The following is a 13,874-nucleotide window of genomic DNA, read 5'->3' as shown; positions in this document are numbered from 1 at the left end:
CCCCCTCCCCCCCCAACTACAGGTACTGAATATTGAGATTTTCAAGCTATTCATTTATGATTATTAAAAAAAAAAAAAAAGAAAAAAGAAAAAAAAAAAAGTCCTGCCATCAAGCTACGGGTCCTATGCCTGATCAAATCCTTAAGCTCCAAACCAGACTTACCGGCAAATTTAGGTTCTCTCTTCTTAAAAGTGCTATCGTTTCCAAGATGTTTGTGGTGAGGGTAGGACAAATAACTAAAAATAAAAATGTTTTATATTTCTCCCCCCCCACCACCACTTAATGACTCCATGTGAATACATAAATCATAAAGACAGACAAAAAGATAAAAGTTTCTTATTTAATAAAGTGCATTTATTGAACAAAAAAAAAAATATATATATTTATAATCCTACAAATGCCAAACACCTTGTAGTTATATAAAATAGTTTTACACAGTTTTAGGTGACAAATGGTTTCGCTGAGATCATCTCACATGAACATTTTAACTTATTCTGCTCGACAGTAAAAAAAAACAAAAAAAACAAAAAAACAAAACCAATTGGGATTAAATGTCACCTCTTGTCAGTCTCGTGAAGACCGACCTCCTTGGTCTCCTGCTCCTCTCACAGCCGAGCCGTGCGTCCTGACAGGGAGACCTGGAAAACGCTCAGACAACAGTGACTGTGGAAAGCACCCCCCATTCATGGCATCACATTTTAGCACCATATTGCCACCAATGCAGTGCACCAAATATACCCGCTCGGGTTTACCTGGATTCCACAAACCGTGGCCAGAGCAGAGCCGAGGTGCGTTTGCTTCGTTCCCCTGGACGGCGCCAAGCATGGCTCAGGAACGCTCCCTACGGGCGGGCAGCGTCCAGTGCGCCGCTGTGAGACAAATAAAGCCCAACCATGAATTATGTGACACATAATCACATTACATGACATGGGCTACCAAAAAAACAAAACAAAAACACAATAATCACACGAAACCACACTAACAATCAGGCATTTACATAACTTTTCACACCTTTGTCTTTATTGGAAAGTCACTGCTGTGAAGCATAGGCAGAGCCAGACCAGTTTCCCCAAGGCCACGTAGACCAGTTCAATCCAGTCACCAACACAGGTCAAACACTTCGTCAAAGTCCCGCTGCTGAAAAGCAAGACTGCTCTCGTAATCCGAGTCCAGAGCAGCGTACACACTGCTGGGTGACATGGGTTCGCCATATAGCTGTGCAGATGCTGAATGTGATACTGGAAGCGCCTGGAATTTGCCCTGCATGTCTTCGTACACGTTATTCATCAGGTACTGCGTGGTGTTCTCCGGCGCCATCGCCCCTGGATGATGGCTGTACACGCCCGCCAAAACGGGCCTTCTCTTGCCCACGACTCCCAGGCCTTCAGCGACTTTAGCCAGCTGGGCCCTCTTAGGCTGCCGGCGGAGGTATTTCCGGATGGTGGCCTTCACTGCGCTGGCTCGACACTGTTTAGAGGCCTCGTCCTCCTCTGTTGACACACGGGGCGGTCTCCACCTCAACTTAGATCCATGCTTCACGTATTTAAACGGGCAGTCTATTTTTGTGTGTTTCGATTTGGTATCCATCATCCTTACACACATTTCCGACCAAAGGCGACCGTGCAGAAAAAAAACGTGGACGTCGCCGGAATGACTCGACAGCTTTCCCGTCGACAGACACTTGGGCCCTATTCTGGTATAAAAAGTTTCAAAAATGGACACCAGTTTTCTTTTTTAAGCCAAGGACGTTTAAAATTCCCCCAAATGCCTACGAAATACAAACAACTTCGTCTAACTGTCCCGAGTTTGAAAAACGCACGTCTATCAGGAAGTCTTCTCCACGTACAAATACGTTAAACGTGGCACCAACGTCGGTATTTATGAAGACAGAACACCCACAATCCTTTGCTCTCCGACACTAACAGTAGGGCTCCATGGCGGTTCTGCCACGTACTGGTGTGGAGTGAGACAAACAAAAAAACAGCCAGTTTACTCTAGTTTGCATGGACAGAGGATTGTTTCTACAAAGACAGATTTGCCATCTATTACAGTTACGTGCATGGATACTGATTTTGAACTTGCTTATTTTGGTTCTAGTTTAAGTAATATGTATACATAAATATCAATACATTTCCCTTTGACTTCCCTATATCACAATATCTCTCTACTTCTAGGTGAAACATGCCTGCAGATGACATCACTTGAAGGAATCTTCAGGTCAGTTTATGTTGCTCATAGTATGGAGTTTTTAATCATGGTCAACCTGCTTTTCCACAGCTCCCTCAGATGACATTATCTGAACTCCTAATGAAGAAGAACTTCTCTGGGTGATGTCATCTGGAGGGGGTTATGAGCTAGAAGCAGAGAAATATATATAGGGAAGTCAGGGAAGATTAAAAGCATTAATGTAAATTTACACCCTAAACTAAAGCCATAGAAAGCAAATTAAACATTGGTGGAGTCGCCCTTTAAAAATGGGCATCTGCAAAGTAAATAAAACTAGCAAATAAATATAGTAGAGTAAAAACTTTATTATTTCCCTCCGATTTGTAGTGGGACCTCAAAATTGTACTTAAGTATGTGTAATATGAAGGCATGACTTTATAGATCCAGATCATACGGCTTTGTGTAGCATTTTATAAATCAAATAAGTTCTAATGTAACTTTGTTTTGTTCAAATTCAACAAACTCCTGACCTGAACCCAGTGTGTCTTATATGAGGACCAGTTTCACACAGTAACGCATGTTAAATGTATTTTAAGTACTTTATTGAACAGTTGCATGTTTACGAGAAAGGCGTCCAGTGAAACAAAACAAGTAGGAAGGGAAAATAGAGTTAAACACTAAATATTAAAGGATACTAAACGAAATGGACTAAATAAGTTAACATAATAATAAATACAATATTACATTAAAATAATAGTGTTTAAAATAAATACATACGTACATACATAAAATGACAATGGAATAAAAATAACTGAGTAACTTAATCCTGTTAATTTTATTTTCCAGTGTAACCTGAAAAATGTATTGAATTATACACTAGTAGTTTTAGTTTCAAAATGTTCCTATATTTCTTTCACAACCATTTGTCGTGCTTCCAACACATATGTGTCTCTGTCCTGTTTGTGTTAATTGATTTAGTGATTATATGTGGCACCATAAAAAATGCAGCACAAATGTTGTGAAACTAATTGTTAAAATGCTGTGTGCTCACAATTGTGAAAACTGTTGCCTAGTTAAATGGTAACTGGTTTAAAAAGGACTTTGAGTTTTCTCAAAGTGATGAGATGACAGTTTGCACTCATAAGGAAGGAAAAACTGACTGGGCAGAGTTTGGGCTTTGTCGTTGTTTGCCAAAAGGTTTGTTTTTCCGACTTTGCTAGTTGAATATTAAACCACTGATGCTCAGTTTGTACAGTCAAATCAAGGTGTGTAAAAAATAACTGTGGAACAGTCCCACTCCGCCACAGTAACTGCTGTTATTTTTTCGGACAGCCAACAAAACGTGAAAGATCCAAAAATAATGATTTCAGATTACATATTACAGGTACAATAATCACAAGACAGTAACTACTTTATCAACAGTCAGTGTTATTTTAAGGAAGCAATCGAAGCGCAGTCTATTTTTTCTTTATTGAGGAACTCAAGAGTTCTATGCACTATACATAAACCCCATAGTTCCTCCTGATCAGTAACCTTATGATAATTTAATAAACTACTATTATGTTGTTATTATGTTTAAGGTAATGCCATTATGTAAGTAATCAGAGAAAAATATAATAAAAACCTGAGAAAGTAATTTTTATAAGAGACATTTTGCAATTTTAAAAAATGCAGAAATGCAGTCGTTTGTCAAATGCATTTTAATATTACCTTTATTTACACATATGACCGACTCACATCTATGAACAGGTTTTCTATGTAACACCAGAGGGCAGTGGATGACAGAAAGCTCATTGAGCTGCATCTGGAGATGCACTCTTGTGGGCATCTGTTTCTCAGAGTACTTTAAGACTCTGAGTGTCTTCGAACAAGCGTCTCAGTTGTCTGGTATGCATTGATTTTAAAAATAGGGTTAGTGGCAAAATATTGTATAATAATAAATGAGGAGTAATAAATACCAAACACACAACTTTATTGTAGTACAAAACAATAGTAAACAGGATGAACTCAACAAATCTAACACGGAACTAATGGGCTCATCATTAACTCCAAGCAGTCAATTACTGATGACACTTTGAGTAAGATGCTGAATCTTTACAATCACTGAGCTCTTAAGCTGAGCCTGTGTTCAGTGGAGGGCAAAGTGCCAAAAATAAATATCACTTACGTAGATGTAAAGAGGCTCAGTGGATTTTGTTTTTTCTTGAGCAGCTGAACTCAGGTGCTGCCTTAACATTCTCTTTCAAGACACATCGCACTTCATCTCTGGATGAAGTGTGGACAGCTGCAAAGGGCTTAAACAATTGCTTTCTAATGTTAATGAGCAACTATGGTTTCTGGGTTATATGAACCAGTGTCCTCTCAGTAGAGTGAGACAGTTTAGGTTTTCTTCCAGACCCTGTAAAGTGACTAAACCTCCCAGTAACCTAATACCATTTTTGTACAGTTGTGTAAATGGCTGATCTTGGAATCTGAAGTTGTTTAGAAATGCTTTCAAGGGACATTCCTGACTTGTGTAAATCTTCCATCCTCTTTCTCAGATATGCACTGTGCTCCCTTTTATATATATATTTATTAGATTTATGTGTAATAATCTTTCAGCTGCTTATCTAGCTGATTTGACTATTTACTGGGCACCTTGGGTTGTAAGCTTTTATTACTTTCAGATGTGATACATCATGTCAGCAAAATATGAATTTGAGTTCAGAATATCTTGCCCACCTGAGTGTTTATGTCAACCCAACACTGACACATTATCATTTTTAAGTAAAGATGAATGACATGGCAAACATGTTAGCTTTCAGTTCGATTATTACACCTATTAGACTGAGTAGCTGTCCAACTGTCCAAACAAACAAAACCTTGCAAGAGCAAGAGAAAACTCTTTTTAAGTTTTGTTGATATCTGGAATAGAAACTCAATCCACTTCCTTAAATCTGCAGTGAAACAAACTAAACACATTAGAAAATGTCACAGTGAAAACACTTAGAGAAACAAAGTTAGCAAAGGTCTTCTACAAACCAAGATCTCGTTATTGTGTTGTAAGAACATGTTAACACAAAACTTGACAAAAAGTTATAAAAGTAGGCAAAAAACATCTAGAATTAAAATGCTGTTGATGACATATATTTCGAGAATTTTTTTGTGGTAAGCACCTGCTTCGCTTCCACAATTTTATTTGTGTTTGTTTGTTTGTATTTCAGTGTCAGTAGCATGCAAGTAGGTCACCATGTGTGTCTTTGTGGCTGTTGGTTTGAGTGCACAGTTGGGACAAAGCTGTGTGTGAGTGATAGTCATGGAAATGGGATAGTTTAAGTTTCTTCCGCAGTGCAGTGGCTCTATGGAGACAGACTGAGAGCACCGAGAGCGAGAGAGAGGAGGATGTCCACACACACACACACAGCTTCTACCAAGTACACACACAGAGACAGACAAACCGCCAACAGCTTCAGCAAGTGTACACATGTACTTTATTTTATAACTCTATGACTAAACACACCCTAAAACTAAAACAGGACATTTTGCAATGCAGATGCTTTATGACCTTTAGTGACCAAGCCATTAAAATTGCCATATAATAAATATGACTTTAACATTTCTCACAAGCAAGCTCATTTTAGTGATGTTAGTGTGACATTCAACAATCGCAAAAAAATCTTACTTCCTCCTCCAGCAAATTAATATTCTTTTATGAAATCCCAGACATATGTCTGTGTGTTTTCGCATTTGGCAGAGAAACAAGACTTCCCATAATGGCCCATAAATGTACAAATGATTAACATGACAGTGATATGAAACTATCCTACAATAGTGTCATTATATTTATCACCCAGGCAGTATCTGATTGGCATGAAAGCCATATTTTAGTCAACAGTTTATACAGAACAAGCTAAAAGAAATGATGGAAGTTACCTTAAAGCAACTAACTAATGGTTTACAGATGTTGGACACATCCAGATGAATCTAACTGACATGTTGATCTTTCTGTCTGTTGTTGTAGCTTCAGTAAGGTGCACCTTGGCTAACTCCATAGATCATTAAACTTGAATCAGACAAACCAAACCTCTTTAGTATCTTCTCCTTCAGTCGGTGTAAAGTCAGTGCCTAAGTAAGACCTTCAATCTGAACTTTGCCGTCAACATTTCCTTCACATCACTGACTGAGTCATTTTTGCTGGCAGCAACAACCCAATCATCCATCCGGCTTATCAGAACACAGTGATCTGCCAGGTTCTATGCAAATACCTTTTTGTGCAACATGTTGTTTGATGTTTTGCTGGAACTGTTTCAGACAAAACACCAACCTTGTACCTGTACCTGATTTGAACTGAAATCCCTCAGACTGGTTCATGTGCACTTCAAAGTCAATTAGTGCAAGGCTGCATTTAGGGATGATTTAGATCCTCATTGTGTACTCTCATCCCCCCATATCCCATTGTTACCATATGGTAGTGGAGTTAAATTGACATATTATTTTCTCTTCTTCCATAACATAGCATAACATAAATAGCTTACCAATTTGTCTCACAAACAACTCACATTGTTCAGTGATGATGCATGTCTTTGGATTGTGAGAGGAAACCGGAGTTCCCGGAGGAAACTCTTGAAGCATGGACAGAACATCCAAGCGCCCTTCAGAGAGGCTCACGTGGCAGGTGTGGTCAAACCGGTGACATTCTAGCTTTGAGGTGGCAGCACTAACCACTCCTCCCCCCCCCCCCCCCCCCCCCCCCCCCCCGCCATGATCTTTTTAAGCACAATTACATTTTTTGAAAAATGGTTATTGGATTGCATTTTTTTATTAAAGAATATTCTATCATAACAGTGGCTTTTAAATTATGTAGGTCTATTATCATTTACATAGCTGCCGGTTATATGTAGTAAGAAATCATACAAGCCAAAGGCTTTTATGGCACTTACTTACTGTTAACTCAGATTGAAAATTGGATTTGCACCTCTACAGTCTAAATAAATAATTGGATTGATTTGAGTAACTTGCTCTAGTTGCCTAAATATAAATAAATCATCTTATATCACAGACCATAAATAGACCTTTCGTATTATTTTGTCCCTGGATTTACCAAAGATCTTCTCTTCACGTCTCATACACGTGGGTGAATGTGTATTTAAAGGCTTAATGAGTTTAAAAAAAAGTGTTGGTTTCCTATGTGTGGTAGAGTAGCAAGTTATCTTCTCTGATGAAACCACTAACCAACTGCAAATAGTAAACTGACTTTCAAACGATTTTGTGATTATTATGATGCATGTTACAGTGTTTCTATTATGTATTTCTACACCTCAAGTCTTGAGTTATGTGAACTGACCTTTTTGGGGGTTTGGGCTGTTGGTTGAGAAATATCAAACAACATTAAGACATCATCCTACGTTTCAGGAATATCTGATGGACATTTTTTGGGTTTTTTTATACACGTTATGAACACAATTGTGGATGAAGAGATATTTCTTCTTTGAGATCTGTGTGTGCAGATTGGATCTAGTATTATTTTTACAGCATTTTGTGTCAGAAACACTATGTATCCACTATGCTGCTTGTTCTCCAGGTCTTGTTGCAACAGGACTTGTTGCCATGTCAACAGAATAATCAGCACAGGAAAATGCCTCCGATCATCAGCACCCTTTGTGTTAGCTACAAGGGAGGGTTTACTCCTCCACCTCTTTGGTGTGTGGGTGTTTCACGCCACCATGTCTTTCTGCCCACTCGCCCACTCCCTCTCCCACTGGCCACCTGCCGCACCAAATGCATGCTGGGATGTCTTAAAGGACAGATTGAACAGATGATCAGCTGAGATTTTGTGCTTGTATGTGCATCTGTTAACATGTCAAAATGGACTCAAAATACGGCTTTGCAAGAGTCTTCTGCTTTTGTGAAAAGAAATTCTGAGAAAAATATTTCTGTTGTTTGAGCTTGATGCTATCTGGGCCCTATTTTACATTCTGTCACCCTGTGTGACACCTCATTTGAGCATGTACCCGCTCAAATGAGGTGTCATTGTGCATTGTGAGTAGTGCACTGCAATATGTGTGTTTTGCTGATGTGCGATGAATGTAGTCTCTTTTAGTGTTCGCCTCTATGTGCTGTGGCCCTGGCTCTAGTCAGATGCGTTTAATAAGAGCTATAAATATCTTGGAACAGACCTGGCCCACACAAGACTGCAACCTCTGCACACACAGACACACACTGCTATAGCTCCTCCCAGGAGACTGACAAAAAGAGAGAGAGAGCGACAGACAGAAGGGGAAATAAAAAACGCTGTAGCACAGCTAGACACAGACCCCAGGTCTGCTCCCCCACCTACTTGTCTTTACACCCACTTGCCACCCACTCGCATGCCTTTCAGCTCCAGAGCTATGCGTCACAGCTGCTTGTGTGGGAGTCAAACATTTTCTATCAATATGTGTGATTTCATTATCAACAACAGTAATTTAACAAGGGAGGACAGAGGCTGTTCATGTGCAACATGTTCTCCCACATTTGCATGTGCACACACAGAGGTGCAATTTAGAGGGGCAGGAGGCTCATTAGTTCAGAAAGAGGATGGCAATTTACTTTGTCGGAGAGGCCATCTCACTGTTGCCACTTTCTCTCCCCCTCGGTCTAGTCGTGACCCTGTTTGACATACCCCCCTCTGATTCTGTTTCCCACTATCTCTTAAAGCTTAAACTCCAAAAGATACACAAGATGACTTTTGAATGAACATGTCAGCAAAACCTTTGACCACCTGGATACAATGGAAACCAGCTGTAAATGCAAGTAACTGCTCTGCTGAGTTCACCCATTGTCTGACTGTTGTGTGGTGCTGGGCAGCATGCTCATAATCTATAATTGGAGTATGCTTTCATAAAAACTCTGTAGATCTGTGAGAAACAGAAGTGAGAGATAGTTGTGGTTGTGGTTGTCATCAAATGAGTTGTCACAGTATGTGCACTAATGTAATAAATTTTTAATATAAAAATATTAATGACAGCAGCTTTAAGTGATTTATTTGTGTATTTCCCTCATTAATCCTCCCTTGGTTTGATTTATTTCCCCAGAATAACAAGCTGCTAAATCAGCTCACTTCTGCTACAAATGAATTGCAGCTCTACATCTTCTCCTAGTCTAATAAAATGGACCACTTGGGCCATCTCGAAACACTCCACCCACCCCCTCAACCCAATTGGCTGCCTTCCCTTGGCGATGTTATATTATGCATTGTGGATGGAAGGAAAATTGGCAGTGGAAGAGAGCTACGGTAGATGACAGCGAGTGATAGATGAGAGCTCTTCTCTCTGTGTTTATATTCTTTTTTGAGCAGAAACCTCCAAAAGCCCCTTAATTTCTTATGAGGACATTCAGAAGATTCTGGCCTAAAACCTGACAATAATTAGCACAGATTGGACATGTGAGATTTTGAGCTTTCCATTGAGGAATACCTGTGATGCGGAAAGCTTTCCTCACTCTCTGATGCTTTATAGTTAAAACCGTTTTTAAGAGACTAACAGAGTAGCTTCTCTGACAAAGTAAAACATCCCTGTGTGCTGCTCACTTCCCACCACCCTCCCTTATTTATCTCCATAATGCCAACACTAGGGAGGACATTAGCAATGTGCTAATTCTGTAGCTTTAAGGAGTGCAGCCCTGTGCCCTGATTGACCCAAGGGTCTGCTGCTGGATGTAATGAGAGCTGACATCAGGGGCCGGTGGGAACACATGTTAACATGCCCCCCCAGCAGCCTCTCTTTGGGGTTGTGTCTCTCCCTCTGTCTCCCTTCTGTATTACCAGGATGCCAGAGAGCTCAAGAAGGGCCACTGTGCATGCACAGGCACGTGTTTGTGCATATGAAGGGAGTGAGAGTGCTGCCCCATATTAACAGACAGGATTAAATATAGATGTAAGGGCATAAAAAATGTGAAGACAGAACACTTCCTCCAAGTATTTCCGGGCTAGAAGTGATTACTGGACTAATCAATACTAAAGAGGAAGTAAAGATAACAACGGAGGAAGGACTTGGTGAGATACACCACAAGCACAAGTACAGAGGGTGGTAAAGCACTTAAATTTCATTACAAAGCTCATTACTTTTATATTGTATCTCCTCTTGGACTCCTTCAGCTTGTTCTCCAGCGGACACTGACTTTCAGCATGTCTGCTGTCTGCTCTTCCCTCTGTTGTTTAAAAAAAACATGTTATGCAAAATTCAATTTTCATACAAATAGATACACTTTCCTATGTTTTCCATCTGTTTCTGTGGGCTAATTGCAGAAATTGATGAATGGTGTTGATGTGGGAGTGTTGTCCGTTCCTTATAATCAATGCCGCAGACTACTTGAGCCTGGGCTGTTCATGCGTAATAGCACCCAGCAGCACATCTGGGCACCAAAAACCTCAGCCCATATTATTGTACATACTATACTTATTTGGTATTAGTCGAGAAGAGCACTATTCAAATCTTGATGTTTGACTTGCATTTTTGTCTTGTGTGTTGTCATATTTATCATTAACACAAGTTTAGTTAAAAACCAAGGCTTTAATGAAGAACGTGCAGTTTTAGATGCTGTGGGATGAGAACATGTTGGTGAAGACAAACTATGGCATGAACACATATGTGACAGTACAGTCATTGACAAAACTGGCTATGAATAACATGGAGACCCATCAAAAACCCAAACAATCACAGAGTCCATCTTACACCCTAATCTGACCGCGGGGAATGAGCTGCTGGTGAATGTCGGGGTGGAGCCGGGCCTGCCAGGTACAAACTAGGGGCTGAGCGAGTAAATGACATAGTAGTGGGAAAGAAAAAAGAGAGAGCAGAGTGGAGAAACGGGAAGGCAGAAACAGGCAGGAAAAATCCGGAAAAACTTATCATACAGATCATGAAAATTCGATTTGAAGATGATCAACAAAGCAACACATCTAAATAAATCACCTGTAAATTGTTTGTCATTTCTGACTAATCAGAAATTGAAACCCTCGATTCCTCTAAATAATCTACTTACACGTTATCCGCTGACATCTCCAGGAAGGTCAAAGCTGGAGCAGCTCTGTTCTTATTGGGTTAGGAGGGCTTCACTGATTTATTTAACCTAGTAAGCCTCGGAGAATTCCGCAGTATATTAAGATGATAGATGGATCATGTGCACAGTGTTTCCATAAACAAATAAAAACAAGACAAAGCCAGACAGCCACGCAGTATGTTTTAGACTTGATCATTATAGACTTACAGGAGGTGATGTGACTGTCCAAAACAGTGTTTAGAGTTGATTCACTGTCCAGTCACAACTCACAGTACAACCTGAATCTCTCCTACAAGAGCTGTTGTAGGAGACAGTGACTTTTGGCAAGGTAAAATTTAAAGGTTTGTTCAAGAAAAAATTAAAAGTTAACGCCGCATAAAACATTATATTCAAGGTTTTGAGATGTGATTTTAAAGTCTAGGCTTTAACTATCTAGCAATTCGAGTGAGATGTGGGTGCACACAGAGGAAAGGCAGAAAATGCTAACCCCTGTTCAAGAGTTGCTGTTAAAAGCTTTTTATAGTGCAGAGAGTGTGTGCATGTCTGTGTGTCTGTGTGTGTGAGAGAGAGAGAGAGAGAGAGAGAGAGAGAGAGAGAGACACCTTCTTAATCTTAGATTTACCATTTGATACTTTCTGGCTGGGTAACATTTCTGCACTAGACAGCGCAACATTGTTGATGTAAAAAAGCTCATTTTATGATTCTCAAGGTATGATCTGCATTCCTAAAATATAACAATAGCCCAGATTAAAATAAAATTAGGCTGTTAAGTGTGACATGACATGCGATGCAATACTAATCAGGTGTTAGACGATTATGGTTAAAAGTTGTCAGTATGTAAAAATAACATGCACCAGGCTAAAATCTTTCCTATAACCCGGTAAGGTCTGCGGTACCTTTATAATAATATTAGTATTGGGGAGATTGTTTAACATTGGGAAAATACATAATCAATGAAACCAAAAATATTATTAATACTACTATTATTATTAATTTTTCTAATTTTAGTTAACTTGTTCATAATTGTTATAATGCTTATAAAACTAATGCTTTCTCTAACATATGTAACATAGTCCATGCATTTAAAACTTCTAGATTGGACTACAGTTATTCCCTATCGTTTCTCCTCTCACCTCACATTTATATGTCACCAGTTTATAACATTCATTTGTGTCTTCTTTGTCCGGTATGTGTCCATCTCCCTCTCTGTCTCCTTCTCTCTGTCCCTTTCTGCAGGTTCCAGCTACTGGTCTTACCAACCTGCCCACTGTTTCATTGTTGCTTTTGTTGCTCTCTCCTTTTCTCTCTCCACTTTCAGCTCACCCCAGCCGGTCAAGGCAGATGGCCGCCCACCCTGAGCCTGGTTGTGCTGAAGGTTTCTTCCATTAAAGGGAGTTTTTCCTCTGCACTGTTGCCTAGGGCTTTGTTGGGTTCTCTCTACATATCTGCATAGTCCTCACTTTGGTGTGAATTGGCGCTTTATAAATAAAGTTAAATTGAATTGAAATGACATTAACACAAAGTGCAGGTGAGGGGAACTATCGTCATTCTCATTGCAAGCAAGTGTATCTAAAGCATGTCCCAAGCTTTTTTGGACCAAAATGCCAACATACAATAGCTACATCCACAAGGCTACACTGCTAGGCATGGCTAAAGATAGTACGATTCCCTAGAGGTGAAAATGTCTCTTTATAATGAATGCGTCTCACACACACACACACACACACATACACACACACACCAAAATTAAATATCTATCATCATTCATATGTTCCATTCTCTTAGTTACTGTAGCGCTTTGCAGGGAGAGACCAGGCATGTGAGGCTGAGCGGCGGAAGACAGCTGTGCAGGTTTTGGTGACACATCTTTAAAATTTCATGGCCCAGAAAACAGGCCAGGCAGACAGGGCTGTGGGAAGCAGGGGGTTTCACTGATGTAATTTCCCAGGAGCAGAAATATTCATAACCACTAACCAAACTACATTCCAGCACTGCCACCCACACCAAAAGTACAGGAAATGGTACAATAATGCTAGAAGATTGGGGGCTTGGACACATGAGAATTCAATGCATGAAATGAAATTCCTGGGTGCAAGAAAGTCAGACAGGGGAGTGTTTTTATTTCAAGTTTTCCTTATTTTATTAAATAGGACTCCTGTTAATGTACTGTATATATGGTCGTTGCCATCATCCTTTTTCTTTTGTCATGTTCACAGTAAAATACAAAGGCACATAAATGTTTTGAGTCTACTACTACTGAGTCTTCCTATGCACTTAAATCGCTTAAAAAAAAAATCCTTTCTGCTCTTTCTCACACTTGCATCGCGAACTGTGAACACTTTTCTGATAGGACTTTGCTTTGCTTTTTTCTCCTTGACTTAGATTTTGACTACATGTAAATGTAAATGTACTTTGAAGTGCAGTTGTGAATGTTTTTGAACATGCGTCTTTTGCATGAAATGATAAGATGGCTTAAATGAGCAGAGGAGGTGTCAGGGAGAGGGAGGTAAACAGCAATGCCTTCAAAAAGATTTCAGTCAGTTCAGCCAAATTAATCTCATTTACATCTGTTGTTCACATTTACCAAGCTTGACATTAATATGGATCAAAACTGAGTCAATCTTTCATTGATTACTGCATCACAACAACTAAAATTGTGATAGTTAATCGTGTTATCGTGTAACTTCAA

The 13,874-nt window shown here is 39.6% G+C and overlaps 2 long non-coding RNA genes across 2 annotated transcripts; one reads left to right on the top strand and one right to left on the bottom strand.

Annotated features, from left to right (window-relative positions):
- Positions 1 to 327: 327 nt before the first annotated feature.
- On the bottom strand, positions 328 to 1,856 carry LOC137106500 (uncharacterized). The gene is made up of 2 exons (XR_010911961.1): positions 1,013 to 1,856; positions 328 to 870 (listed from the first exon to the last, which is right to left on the bottom strand). It is a non-coding gene; the product is annotated as an uncharacterized lncRNA (long non-coding RNA).
- Positions 1,857 to 1,913: 57 nt separating this feature from the next.
- LOC137106501 (uncharacterized) lies at positions 1,914 to 13,569 on the top strand. Its single transcript, XR_010911962.1, has 3 exons — positions 1,914 to 2,051; positions 2,176 to 2,218; positions 12,422 to 13,569. It is a non-coding gene; the product is annotated as an uncharacterized lncRNA (long non-coding RNA).
- The last annotated feature ends 305 nt before the right edge of the window (positions 13,570 to 13,874 follow it).

The sequence above is a fragment of the Channa argus genome, chromosome 21 (genome assembly GCF_033026475.1).
Source record: "Channa argus isolate prfri chromosome 21, Channa argus male v1.0, whole genome shotgun sequence".
In the NCBI taxonomy this organism is placed as follows: domain Eukaryota; kingdom Metazoa; phylum Chordata; class Actinopteri; order Anabantiformes; family Channidae; genus Channa; species Channa argus.
The sequence above is the reverse complement of the archived record's forward strand: the minus strand, read 5'-3'. Positions and strand labels throughout refer to the sequence as shown.